General features: G+C 36.4%; 1 protein-coding gene across 1 annotated transcript in view; it reads left to right on the forward strand.

The window, feature by feature from the left end:
- The window catches only part of LOC135226546 (microtubule-associated protein futsch-like), a 302,767-nt gene that overhangs the window by 108,639 nt on the left and 180,237 nt on the right, over window positions 1-13,891 (forward strand). Inside the window, 1 exon segment of the mRNA XM_064266202.1 lies at window positions 3,977-4,022. The gene's annotated coding sequence lies outside the window, so the exon portion shown is untranslated.

A 13,891-nucleotide genomic window follows, 5' to 3' on the forward strand; every position in this document is an offset into this window, starting at 1 on the left:
AGTGCCGTCAGTTCACCTTATGCGGTGCACTGTAGGCATTACTTAAGGTTCTCTGCAGCGCCCCTTCGGCCTCTCGTTGCAACCCCCTTTCATTCCTGTTACTGTACCTCCGTTCATATTCTCTTTCTTCCGTCTGACTTTCCACCCTCTCCTGACAATTGGTTCATAGTACAACTGCTTTGAGGTTTTCCTCCTGTTGCGCCTTTCAAACTTATTTACTGTCAATTTCCTTTTCAACGTTAAATGACCTCATAGGTCTCAGCGCTAGGCCTGTACCCTAAGTTCTGTATTCTATTCTATTGTCCAGTAGCTGGGCTACAAATTTTAGATTGATTATTACTGTATTTTTACCACACACACACACACCCTTTGTTGATTCTCCTGCATCATTGTGGCTTTTGAGATGACGGCGCCTGGCATTTTTTTGGTGGTCACCATCCAAGTACTGATCAGACCCATTTTTTTTTAACCTTTCAGTATTACCATGTTAAAACTCTGGTCTTGCTGCACTTCGATCATTCCTATTTTGATAGTGGAATGTAAAAAAAACCTTTGTTGGGCTAGTTGGCAACTAGATCTCTTGTGATATTCCGGATGCTTTTTCGATTCATGCTATTGAAATCAGAATTACTTAACATTCTTGCCTTTGGATTTAAGGCTTTTATTGTAGTGACGAGCGTATGCAAAAAGTTTGAAGAAAGCGAGAAGTTAGGAGGACGTTGTGGTCATTATATATATGTATATATATATATATATATATATATATATATATATATATATATATATATATGTGTGTGTGTGTGTGTGTGTGTGTGTGTGTGTGTGATGGATTCCTTTTCTTCCCTGTAAGCCAAAGAAACGATAGAAAACCTTCTTCGCTTTTGGAGGTAATCGAAGAAAATGATGGACGGCCGTGAGAGGTAAGAATTAAACCTTTGTGGCAGAATGGACGAAAATCAATGAGTATTCTCCGCCTTTGTGTTGTGAAAAAGGGAAGGGGAAAAAGGGGGGATGGGGGGGGGGAAAAGGGGGGGGGGGTGGCGGAATGTAGGGATGCCAGAGTAAAAGGAGATACACGAGAGATCCCATCGTGGCGACCTATTGGCCCCATTGTGTCCGAAGGTAAATTGATATGGTCTCCGGTGGGAGGTTACTTGAGGTATGTTGCTGTGATGTTCGCTGTAACGGGGTCCTGGCGGCGTGTTGTTAAGTCTGTGATGTCGCTATGTCGCAGTTCGCTGCCTTGGATGTAATTGGACCCGTGGAATTTTAGCGGAAAATGTCGTCTTGACTTCTTCCGTAGTTGAGAAACGTGATTGAATATGCAGTTTTCAACTCTGCAGTCGTGGAACAAAATTTTGCACAATGATAATAATAATAATAATAATAATAATAATATAATAATAATAATAATAATAATAATAATAATAATAATAATATAATAGTTGCTGCTCCAGCACTATTAATCTTGTAGAGAGTCTTCTCTACAAGATTAATAGTACTGAAGCAGCAACCATTTATCAACAAAACTTGCCTACGAGAGGGTCTCCTTCCGAAAATAATAATAATAATAATAAAAATATTTTGTTTCATCTCCACATATTTTATTTGGTGTATTATGTAAGCACTAGAGACAATTTTGTACGGAAGTGTGATTCCGTACTATCGCGAGTATCTGTAAATAAGTCTCTCTCTCTCTCTCTCTCTCTCTCTCTCTCTCTCTCTCTCTCTCTCTCTCTCTCTCTCTCCCCGTAATTTGCAACTCAATAACACATCTATCAACCAGTGTCAGATGCCGTGTCCTGTATGCGGTCGAACTAGTTCTTTTGTTTTGGCCATTCATGTTTCAAGTTATTGTTTACCTGTGCTAAATATTCAGTCCTGTAAACACTTAGGAGTTTTATGAATGTATAAGAAAAATGAAGAAATAGCTGCGAAGGATATTTTAGATCTGTACCTCCTTTCATATTCTCTTTCTTCCATCTTACTTTCCACCCTCTCCTAACAATTGCTTCATAACGTAACTGCTTCGAGGTTTTCCTCCTGTTACACCTGTCAAACCTGTTACACCTTTCAAACCTTTTATTGCCAATTTCCGTTTTAGCGCTGAATGACCTTATAGGTAACAGTGCTCTATATTCAATTCAATATTTAAGAATCATACTTGAAAGAAATTAGTTACAAAAGCTTAGGCCAAAAAAAAAAAAAAAAAAAAATATTACAGAAAGCTTTTGGCCCAAAAAAAAAAAAATAGTTACAGAAAGCTTTGGGCCAAAAAAAAAAAAAAAAAAAAATAGTTACAGAAAGCTTTGGCCAAAAAAAAAAAAAAAAAAAAAAAATAGTTACAGAAAGCTTAAAAAAAAAAGCTTGGCCATAGTTCCAAACACAGTTACAGGAAAGCTTAGGCCAAACAGTGGAGATTTTACGGAGAGTACTTACAACATGGGTTCCTTGGATAGCACCCTAGGGTCCTGGGTAACACGAAGCGTTCATGCCCTAGGGCGAGCCGTAACCAAGAGAGAGATGCTGGCATAGGCACTTCTGAGCTTGTGGAGACGTGACTTAGAGGTCGATCCGTAGCTCTGTTATTTCTCCTTCTTCTTCTTCTTCTTCTTCTTCTTCTTCTTCTTCTTCTTCTTCTTCTTCGCCTTCTGGAGGAAGAGCCTGGAGGTCGAAGGAATTTTGTTGTCATAATTCCAAGGAACAAGCAGGGAGTTCTACTTGGCTGGAATACTAAGATAATGAATGACTAAATTATTATAGTTAGCTGCTGGAAAAAAAGTGGTACGAGGATGAAGTGAAAAATATGACGCATCATGCCTCACTGTACTCGCAAACAAGGGGGGCTGTAACTAAAAAAAAAAAAAATAAATAAATAAATAAAAGTTGTCATTTAGAGACTGATGCCCAGCCCAGAGGTTGAGGAGATTGGTTGTGTGGTCCCCACCAGGCGTAAAGCAAAAGAAATGTGACACCCGAGATGAACTGCCTGTCACGATTGGCTGGGTTGGTTCTCGGGTTCTCACTGTGACCTATTGCCACTTGGAACTGTCACAAGTAAAGGTTGCCTCTAGCGTTTTGTTGACAGCAATATTGGCCGTTAGTGGAATCTAGTCGTTAAATCAAGAGCAATCTTGTTGCTATCAATACATCTTCCTCATGGTATAAGTCAGGCTTTACAGTCCCATAGATTAGGTAGCTACTTGTTCACGTAAGATCCATCCCATTGCCAGCTCCCGTTATATGGGATAATTGCCTGGCTTCTTCAGCTAAGGTAGAGAGAGAGAGAGAGAGAGAGAAAAGCAACAGCAAAACTGTATGAAGTCTTGAGAGAGACAGAGAAAAGTAACAGCATAAACTGTATGGAGACTAAATAGAGACAGATAATAAACGGAGAGAGGTAGAGGAGAGCAAGAGAGATAAGAGAGAGATATAAACGAGAGAGAGAGAGAGAGAGAGAGCATCCGTAGGTCATTGGCCATAGCACGTTTACACCACAGCTTCTCCGTCTCGTCAGCCGCATTGAGGAACAATTAAGGACTGTAATAGTTTCCTTCAGAGACAATCTATTTACTACTTAGTGAAACGAAAGTTTTTTTCCTTAAAGAAATTATTGTTGTTATTGGACATATCATGACTTGTTTTATTAGTAGATTTGGAAGAGTTGATTAAAGGTACTTGCGTTGGATGTTTTTGTTTTTCATAATGTTGTCATTACCTCGTTTGTACTGTATGCATGTTTTTGGCCCGCGAGTTCCATAGAGGGGAAAATGGTAGGGCAGTCTTTTGAAACTCCATGTAAGTTCTTTAGATGTTTATTGTGTATGTGATATATATATGTATTATATGTATATATATTATAGTATAGTATATATATATATATATATATATATCTATATATATATATATATATATATATATATATTACGTAACTATATTTGTTTTTGAAATTAATTAGTAATTTTCTGTTTTTCAGGTCGTCTGTGACGTCTTCCTCAAACGAACAACGATTATAATTTTAGGTACGTATTCGTGTGTGCATTATCATTAATTATTATTCTTAGATATTTGTGGCTCGCTATTTTTTTCCAAAATTCGTAAAAATTTTTGATCCCAGGTTTTTGATTTTGTTTTTAAAAAAAGCAGTTCGTGTCGCAACTATGCGATAAAAGTTTTTAAAAGATGTTTGACCGAATGGTAAAGTTGAATTCGAAGCCTTTTAAAAAAAAAAAAATGAAAATACGTTGATTCGAAGCTTTTTGAAAAATGTTACAGTTAATTCGAAGGCTTTTTTAAAAAAATGGACAGTTGAATCGAAAAGCCCTTTTGAAAAAATGGAGTTGAATTCGAAGCTTGAATCGCAAGCCTTCAGTTGAATTGAACCCTTTGAAAAAAGGGACAGTTGAATTCGAATCCTTTTGAAAAAAGGTACAGTTGAATTCAAGGCTTTTTGAAAAAACTGGTACAGTTGAATTCGAAGCCTTTTTGAAAAATGGTACAGCTGATTTCGAAGCCTTTTTGAAAAATGGTACAGTTGGATTCGAAGCCTTTTTGAAAAATGGTACAGTTGAATTCGAAAGGCTCTTTTGAAAAAATGGTACAGTTGAATCGAATCCTTTTTTGAAAAAATGGTACAGTTGAATTCGAAGCCTTTTTTGAAAAATGGTACAGTTTGAATTCGAAGGCTTTTTGAAAAATGGTACGTTGAATTCGAATCCTTTTTGATGGTACAGTTGGATTCGAAGCCTTTTTGAAAAAGTACAGTTTTTTGAATTCGAAAGCCTTTTGGAAAAATGGTACAGTTGAATCGAAGCCTTTTTGAAAAATGACGCTGATTTCGAAAGCCTTTTTAAAAAATGTAAAAACGTTGAATTCGAAGCTTTTTGAAAAGGTACGTTGAATTCGAAGGCTTTTTGAAAAATGGACGTTGAATTTCGAATCTTTTGAAAAAGGTACAGTTGAATTCGAAGCTTTTTGAAAAATGGTAGTTGTCGAAGCCTTTTTGAATGGTACGCGATTTCGAAGCCTTTTTGAAAAAAACTATTTTACAGTGAATTCGAAGCCCTTTTGAAAAATGGTACGTTGATTCGAAGCCTTTTGAAAAATGGTACAGTTGGATTCGAACCTTTTTGAAAAAATTGGACAGTTGAATTCGAAAGCTTTTTGAAAAATGTACCGTGATTTCGAAGCCTTTTTGAAAAACTGGACGTTGAATTTCGAAGCCCTTTTGAAAAATGGTACATGAATCGAAGCTTTTTTTTGAAAAATGGTACAGCTGAATTCGAAGCCTTTTTGAAAAACTGGTACAGTTGAATTCGAAGCCCTTTTGAAAAATGGTACAGTTGAATTCGAAGCCTTTTTGAAAAATGGTACAGCTGATTCGAACCTTTTTGATGGGTACAGTTGGATTCGAAGCCTTTTTTGAAAATGGTACAGTTGAATTCGAAGCTTTTTGAAAAATGGTACAGCTGATTCGAAGACCTTTTGAAAAATGGTACAGTTGAATTCGAAGCCCTTTTTTTGAAAAATGGTACAGTTGAATTCGAAGCCTTTTTGAAAAATGGTACAGTTGAATTCGAAGCCTTTTTTGAAAAATGGTACAGTTGAATTCGAAGCCTTTTTGAAAAATGGTACAGTTGAATTCGAAGCCTTTTTGAAAAATGGTACAGTTGAATTCGAAGCCTTTTTGAAAAATGGTACAGTTGAATTCGAAGCCTTTTGTGGCACGGTTGAATTCGAAGCCTTTTTGAAAAATGGTTAACAAGTGAATTCGAAGTCTTTTGAAAACATGTCTTTTTTTAAAAACAGTTGAATTCGAAGTCTTTTTGAAAAATGTACAGTTGAATTCGAAGCTTTTTTTGAAAAATTGTCGTTTTTAGCTTGAATTCGAAGTCTTTTTCTTGAATGAATGTGGCAACTGAATTCGAAGTCTTTTTGAAAAATGGTGCAACTGAAAAATCGAAGAAGTCTTTTTGAAAAAAAATGGTGCAGCTGAATTCGAAGTCTTTTTGAAAAAGCATTGGTGCAAAACTGAATTCGAAGTCTTTTTGAAAAATTGTTGCAGCTTGATTCGAAGTCTTTTTGATGTCTTTTGCAGTCTGAATTCGAAGTCTTTTTGAAAAATGGTGCAGCTGAATTCGAAGTCTTTTTGAAAAATGGTGCAGCTGAATTCGAAGTCTTTTTGAAAAATGGTACAGTTGAATTCGAAGTCTTTTAAATGGATAAGACTAAGAGAGAGTTGGTGAACTAGACGTTTAGAATTATGGATAACTGTAGTGTTTGTTACCTTGCATGCATATACCGTTTTCAAAATTTGAACTCTTAAGGAAGCGGGCTAAATAGGTATTGAAACAGGTTCGGGTAAATTCATTCCGTTTAGGATGAAGGGAAAGATATGGGCGGTATAAAATGATAATGCGCTGATGCAAGAGCGGGCAGTCAGAGTAAGTATAGAATGCTCAGATCTGAGACCGAAAAGAACATTATACAACAACCACAGCCCTCCATCTATATTTCTAACTGTGTCGATCACAACGTGTGATCCTGCTCGTTGCAAATTGCTTCATTCGAAGGGAGTGTGTGTGTGTGTGTGTGTGTGTGTGTGTGTGACCTTGGCGTTCCAGAGGGTCGCCTTACATTGCAGTTAGTTATATTTTAACAACCTCCTGCCATCGCGCGGTTGATTGACCACCCCTTCTCCTCTGTCTGCATGATTCCCTCTTCCTGTTCCTCCTCCCTACTGTCAATGAGGCGTAAAAGTCACCGAGGAAACGTTTACAGTAATATTTGTGAACTGAATACCGTATTCGTAGAGTGGACAAGTTCATACTGTTCATTCCATAGGGCTATTGGGTTATTAGGGTTATTATTAAGTATCCAGAAGACCTATTACCCCATGTGATGAAAACGTCAGAGAATGTAGGGTATAATTAACGAATAAATACATGAATAACTGTTTAGGAAACATTATATATATGTGTGTATATATATATATATATATATATATATATATATATATATATTTATATAATTATGTGCTCGTGCAGATGTACCTAGGGAACCATGAAACACTAATGCAAGTCCTCATCACTTTCTTCAAAAGTATATACTAAAAGTGTGTATGTATGTATGTATAGGGTGAACCAAAATTAAGTGGAAAGTAGGTGAAACAGGGTTGGTGTCACTGTTATACTATAGCGCCGTTATCATCTACTGTCCACCTACTTTTGGTTCACCCTGTATATTCCTCTGTGTGCTTCTTCACAGTTGGAGAGATCTGGAAGGAACGACGAACAATAATGCTGACGTCATGATCGCTCGTCATTAGTATGTAGTATGGATCTCATCTCCCTGAGGCTGCATCTGTAATAATTTTACTCGCCGCCTTTCCTGAAAACCATATAAATTTTAATTTTTCTTTATAACTCTTTTGAGTTAGTTTTTGGTTATTGTCGTAGATATGCCGCCCCCGGTAACCCTTGGATTTAAAACCGTCTTCCTCTCTCTCTCCTCTCTCTCCTCTCGTCCTCCATTCTCTCTTCTCTCTCTTCTAAGTAATTTGGTATAAATATTTTTTTTTGATAATTGGGCGGCATGTATGAAATGGAGGAATAATGGTGGAGTCCCCTTGGTCCGGAATGGTTTTTTTTGAGTAAAGTAAAAAGAATTATTAATAAGATAAAAAACTAATAATAATAATAATTAATAAGGTTTACCCCTCAATAACGAGGAAGTTTAACGAGAGAGAGAGAGAGAAGAGAGGGGAGAGCGAGAGAGAGGAGAGAGAGAGATTTAGTAATTTTAATCAAATTATTATTATTATTAATTATTCTTGTTGATTGGGGTTATGTATTATTGGATTTCTGTAATTATTATTATTATACAATATGCAGTTACAAGTTGGATCTTAAAGCCTTAATTGGACAAAAGTGTAGTAAATGACCTTCATTTGGAGAGGAGAGAGAGGAGAGAGCGAAGAAGAGGAGAGGAGAGAGAGAGAGACGGAGAGATGTATAGAGAGAGAGAGAGAGAGGAGAAGGAGAGAGAGCCCCCGAGCAAGAGGAAGCCAGATGGGAGTCAGTTTAGTATCTTTCTGTCGATTAGGCTTTAACGATCCAATTTTGTTAAACTGCATTTTGTATTTACATGGTTGCAATTTCGACAAAAATATATTATTATTATTATTATTAATTATTGATTATTATTATTATTTATTATTATTATTATTGATTATTATTTAGTTATTGCCTCTTTGAAGAGAAATAACCTTCGTTGAAAAAGAATGGGGACTGTAAAATTCAAAGGCATATAGATTTCCGTTCCTAATTATTATTATTGAAAAACAGAAACCCACAAAATTGTACTGTGTGATAACGTGTTTACTATAGGTAAACACGTTATAACATCGAATTGTTTTGTGGGTTTCTTTTCAAGTCTTAAAAATAGAAAACTGAAAAGAAGACTTTTGTATGGTTTCATTATTATTATTCTTATTATTATTATTATTATTATTATTATTATTATTATTATTATTATTAGTTATTATTATTATTTTATTATTAATTATTAGCTACTGTGCCTACCGTACGTACTCATCTGTAAGCCTAGACGAAACAAAGACCGGTCAAGGCGGGTAATAGGTCAGATTGCGGCGATAAGGCTGCTTGCAGCCCTTGTGAGGGGAAATCATCGGCAAATAGGAAGGGGGAAAAAGAGGCACAGGCCTACTGATCGTGGATAGCCAGAGGGGAAACAGAACCCTCGGACGTTTACCTGAGGGGAATAGAAAGATCGGAAATGTTCGGGAACTTTCAAGCCACCCAGAATGGAGGGCGGGAAAGGGGGAAAAGGGGTCCCCAGTTAGGGTAGTGATTCTCGAGGGGAAACTGGGGCTGGGAGTAAGTCTGAATGGGGAACCGTTTTGGGGAACGCGGGGGGGGGGGGGGGGGGCTCGTTATATGTATAGGTCTTTTTGGGAGAAGTTCTCTTTTATTGGCAGCGTATTTCGGGGTGGATTTTATTCTGAAGGGTGCCTGGAATAATAATTTATTTATTCTCTGTCATCATCATCATAATTGGATCTTTATTCAATAATAATAATCATCATCGTTCATTAATTCAAGTGTCATCATCAACATCGCATTTGGTTCCCTGACGATGATGCTAAGACTTCGATGATAATGGTGATGTTGATGCAAAGAATTGATGAGGGACTTTTGGATACCTACATTAAAGTTGACGGTGTATCTAAGAGTATCAGCATCAGTTTTAATGTTTGTATCATCCAAATTATCATACATTCTCGGTATCGTCATCACATTATTGTAATTTTATCATCATCGTCGCATTTTATTCTCCAACGATAATTCTAAGACTTTGATGATAATTATAATGGTGATGTTGATACAAAGAATTAATGAGGGACTTGAGGATACGTACATTAAAATTGACGGTGTATCTAAGAGTATCAGCATCAGTTTTAATGTATCCAAATTATCATACATTCTCGGTATCGTCATCACATTATTGTAATTTTCTTGAGTAATCGTTTTTCCCCATCGTCAACATTTTTTTTGTTTTCATTTTTTTTTTTTTTTTTTTTTTTTTTTTTTTTTTTTTTTTGTTTTTTTTTTTTTTAGTTCCTATGGTCCACATCTTCGTTCAAGCCATTTTTGTTATTGAAAAAACTGGAAAGTATCTTCTAGGGTTTTGTTTATTCCTCTCGGGAAAGTATATCACTAATCCTGCATTTCTTCGTAAAATTATCTTTTAGCGTCGTTGTTTTTTCATCACATCTTTTTATACTTTAAAAAATAACAGCATTTTCTATTCATTACAGCTCTGAAAAAAAGGCTTCGCAATGGAGTACGAAAATTTGCCGTTTTTTATGGGAAAGAAGCAACAAGAAGAAAATATTACCAGAAATGCAAGACCGAAGAGATCAGTTAAAGCTTGAACTTAATTTACTGCGTCAATGATTTACCCAAAACAGGCATGTGAAATATTTACCCTAACAGGAATGTGAATATTTACCTAAACAAGGAATGTGAATATTTACCTAAACAGGAATGTGAATATTTACCCAAACAGGAATGTGAATATTTACCCAAACAGGAATGTGAATATTTACCCAAACAGGAATGTGAATATTTACCTAAACAGAATGATGTAAAATTACATTTCAAATAAAATTACATTACAAAACGCAAGTGGCACAAGAATGATAACAACAATGAAAGTCTGTATCCCTGTGTCCTTCATTCAGGAACTAATCTAGCACTTAGTAATGGAAAGTGGCAGTAATTAGAGTAATATGACGATAAAAGTATGGAAGTAGTGGAAGAGGGTTATTTTTTATTCATAGCAGCGCAATTTAGGAAAAGTAAATTGTTTTTCATTTGGCCTTATTTCCAAATCATTTTTTTCATAGTAACGAAAATTTACCTTTTCTTATATCTATATATATATATGAATATTCTAATATATTATATATTATTGATATTATAATATATATAATTTATTTATTTCTTCTCTCTCTCTCGTCCTCTCGTTCGTCTCATGTCATCTCCGTCTCTCTCTCCTCTCACTCTCTCTCTCTCTCTCTCCTCTCTCCCACACACGAGTTTAGAGACACCCACCCGCATGGTTTGAGGGACATCGTTCACGTTTAGTATTCTTTAAAAAAAAAAAAAAAAGCGCTTTACTATTTATTATTTGGTTTTCGGCCTTTTCTCTCTTTCACGGCGGGGTAGAAAATGTTGAAATTTAAACCAAAAGTGACGTTGTTTACGGTTGGGGTACTGTGGTTTTTTCCTTTGTTTGTTGTTCTTGTTTTTATCATTATTGGTAATATTCTTTTCGCTCATTATGTGGAATTTATTTTTTTATTCCCATCACTGTTATTTCCTGTATTGTTGCTATTTCATTATTGGTTTCGTCGGTATTATCACTGTTACTGTTCTGCTCCGTTTGATATTATTATTATTATTATTATTATTATTATTATTATTATTATTATTATTATTATTATTATTATTATTATTATTATTATTATTATTATTATTATTCAGAATGCAGTACGAATTGGATCTTAAGCCTAATCGGCAAAAGATACTAAGTGACTCATTCTGGATTCCTTTTGCTCAGGCGAGAGAGGAGAGAGAGAGAGAGAGAGAGAGAGAGAGAGAGAGAGAGGAGAGAGAGAGAGAGGAGCAGACGCCCCTGAACGAGAGGAATCCAAATGCTATTATTATTATTATTATTATTATTATTATTATTATTATTATTATTATTATTATTATTATTATTATTATTATTATTATTATTATTATTATTATTATTGTTGTTGTTGTTGTTGTTGTTGTTGTTGTTGTTGTTGTGTAATAATAATGATAATAATGAAATCTGTATTATTATTAAATTTATTTTACAGTAATTTTGTGAAGTTACAATTCCCCTCATTCTAAGATGATGCTTTTGTTCATTAGTGGTGTTATCTGATATTATACTTGAGAGCTGTAACAGAATCAGCAACAGCAGCAGCGGTAATAGTAGTAGTAGTAGGAGTAGTAATAGTAGTCTTAAAGGAGCATGACTAATGCCCTTCCAACGGCCCTCTCGAGTTGAAGGACGCCTGGCAATTGCCCTGAGTGGCACTCGAACTTGTTTTCGCCTCCTGTTTACGTCCCATAGATAAGTCCGGGATGAAATGGGAGTCTGGGGGAAGAGGACTCTTGGTGATGGTTCCTTGGAAGAGGCGGTCTCGCCTCTCGAGTGGCACCGCTGAGAGAGAGAGAGAGAGAGAGAGAGAGAGAGAGAGAGAGAGAGAGAGATGGGAAAGGGCGGCGTCAGATACCCAGCGTTCGATCTTTCTCAGTAAGGATAATAATATAGAATGATGAGTGAAGAATTCGGTATGATTGCAAGGTCGTCAAGAGAGTTGTATGTAATAATAATAATAATAATAATAATAATAATAATAATGTCCCTATTGCGCTTCAGTGGCGTGGTCGGTATGGTCTTGGCCTGCCACCTCGGTGGCCGCGAGTTCGTTCCTCATAATAAATAATGTCCCTATTGCGCTTCAGTGGCGTGGTCGGTATGGTCTTGGCCTGCCACCTCGGTGGCCGCGAGTTCGTTCCTCGGGCATTCCACTGAGGGGTGAGAGATGTGTATTTCTGGTGATAGAGTTTACTGTCGACGTGGTTCGGAAGTCACGTAAAGCCGTTGTTGCCGTTGCTGAATAACCATTGGTTCCAAGCAACGTAAAAACGCCATACAAACTAACAAACCTGTAAGATCGTCTGTTGTGTGATTGTAATGTGTTGTAGAAGTGGGAGTCGAGGTTGTAGCATCTTCAGCTATCAGCGTTTTTACAAAGAAGTTAAAAAGTGAAAACCCAGTCTCTCCGGTGAATTTTATAACGTTATTGGTGAGACTTTTTTGGCAGTATAGATATTAACGGCCACATATAGCAGTATCTTGGAGAACAGGTTATATATTTGTATGGTGTGGTGATGAATTTTCTACTTTCATTTAGAATTGAAGGGTAATTACATTCTTGAGGAGTGAAGTCTTTCAGTTAAAAGTGAGGGGTAAATACATTCTTGAGGAGTGAAGGTCTTTCAGTTAAAAGTGAAGGGTAAATTATTCTTGAGGAGTGAAGGTCTTTCAGTTAAAAGTGAAGGGTAAATATATTCTTGAGGAGTGAAGGTCTTTCAGTTAGTGAAGGGTAAATATATTCTTGAGGAGTGGAGGTCTTTCAGTTAAAAGTGAAGGGTAAATACATTCTTGAGAAGTGAAGGTCTTTCAGTTAAAAGTGAAGGGTAAATACATTCTTGAGGAGTGAAGGTCTTTCAGTTAAAAGTGAAGGGTAAATGCATTCTTGAGAAATGAAGGTCTTTCCGTTAAAAGTGAAGGGTAAATACATTCTTGGGACGTGAAGGGTAAATATATTTTTGAGAAGTGAAGGGTAAATATATTTTTGAGAAGTGCAGGGTAAATATATTCTTGCTAATTAGGTTTCCTGTATTCGGTAACTCCAACGACTATATCTAGCGTGAAGTTCCTACAGCGCCTCTTTGTATTTTAGGTGACTATATTGTATCTGCACTTAAGCTGATGATTGTGCAAGGTGCAAGTGAAGCTTGTTCATGTCAGCATTTTCTTGTAGTTGTTAGTTATGCTCTCCCTCTAAGGGAGAGCCCTCAGTGCACATCATGCGGTGCACTGCAAGCATTACTTACTTTCCATCCTCTCATAACAGTTGTTTCTTTGTGCGACTGCTTTGAGGTTTTCCTCCTGTTAAACGTTCCAAACCATTTCGTTCACAATTCCCCTTTCAGCGCTGAATGACCCCATAGTTCCCAGCTGCTGCTGCTTCTTCTACTTCTTTCTCTACAAGCTTGTCCCTTTTTGGGGTCTCTGTAATGGTCCTTCAAAATTCCATGTCCTTCGGTCCAGTCCTTCGTTCCAATGCGTCCCCATAGTTCCAAGCTTTTGGCCTAAATTCTATATTCTGTTTTATTCCTAGTTAAACTGGCCTTATGCCAACACGAGGCAGTGCCTCAGGAGGATCGGATGGTTGGTTTGGTACCTCAGGAAATAGCTGGTCTTCTCGTAAGTGGAAACAACACCTTCAAAGGTAATATAATCTGGACGGCAAAAAGCTGGAACACTGGCTTCCACCGCGACAGATGTGGGCTGGATACATACATACACATTACACTCACAGATGGGGTTCACCCTTGGGACTGTGGCGGTGACTAGTATTGTCTATATATATATATATATATATATATATATATATATATATATATATATATATATATATATATATTGTGTGTATGCACGTGACAAGCATATTCAGAAAAGGAGCAAAGAATTTGAGAAG

Source organism: Macrobrachium nipponense, chromosome 14, assembly GCF_015104395.2.
Source record: "Macrobrachium nipponense isolate FS-2020 chromosome 14, ASM1510439v2, whole genome shotgun sequence".
NCBI lineage: Eukaryota > Metazoa > Arthropoda > Malacostraca > Decapoda > Palaemonidae > Macrobrachium > Macrobrachium nipponense.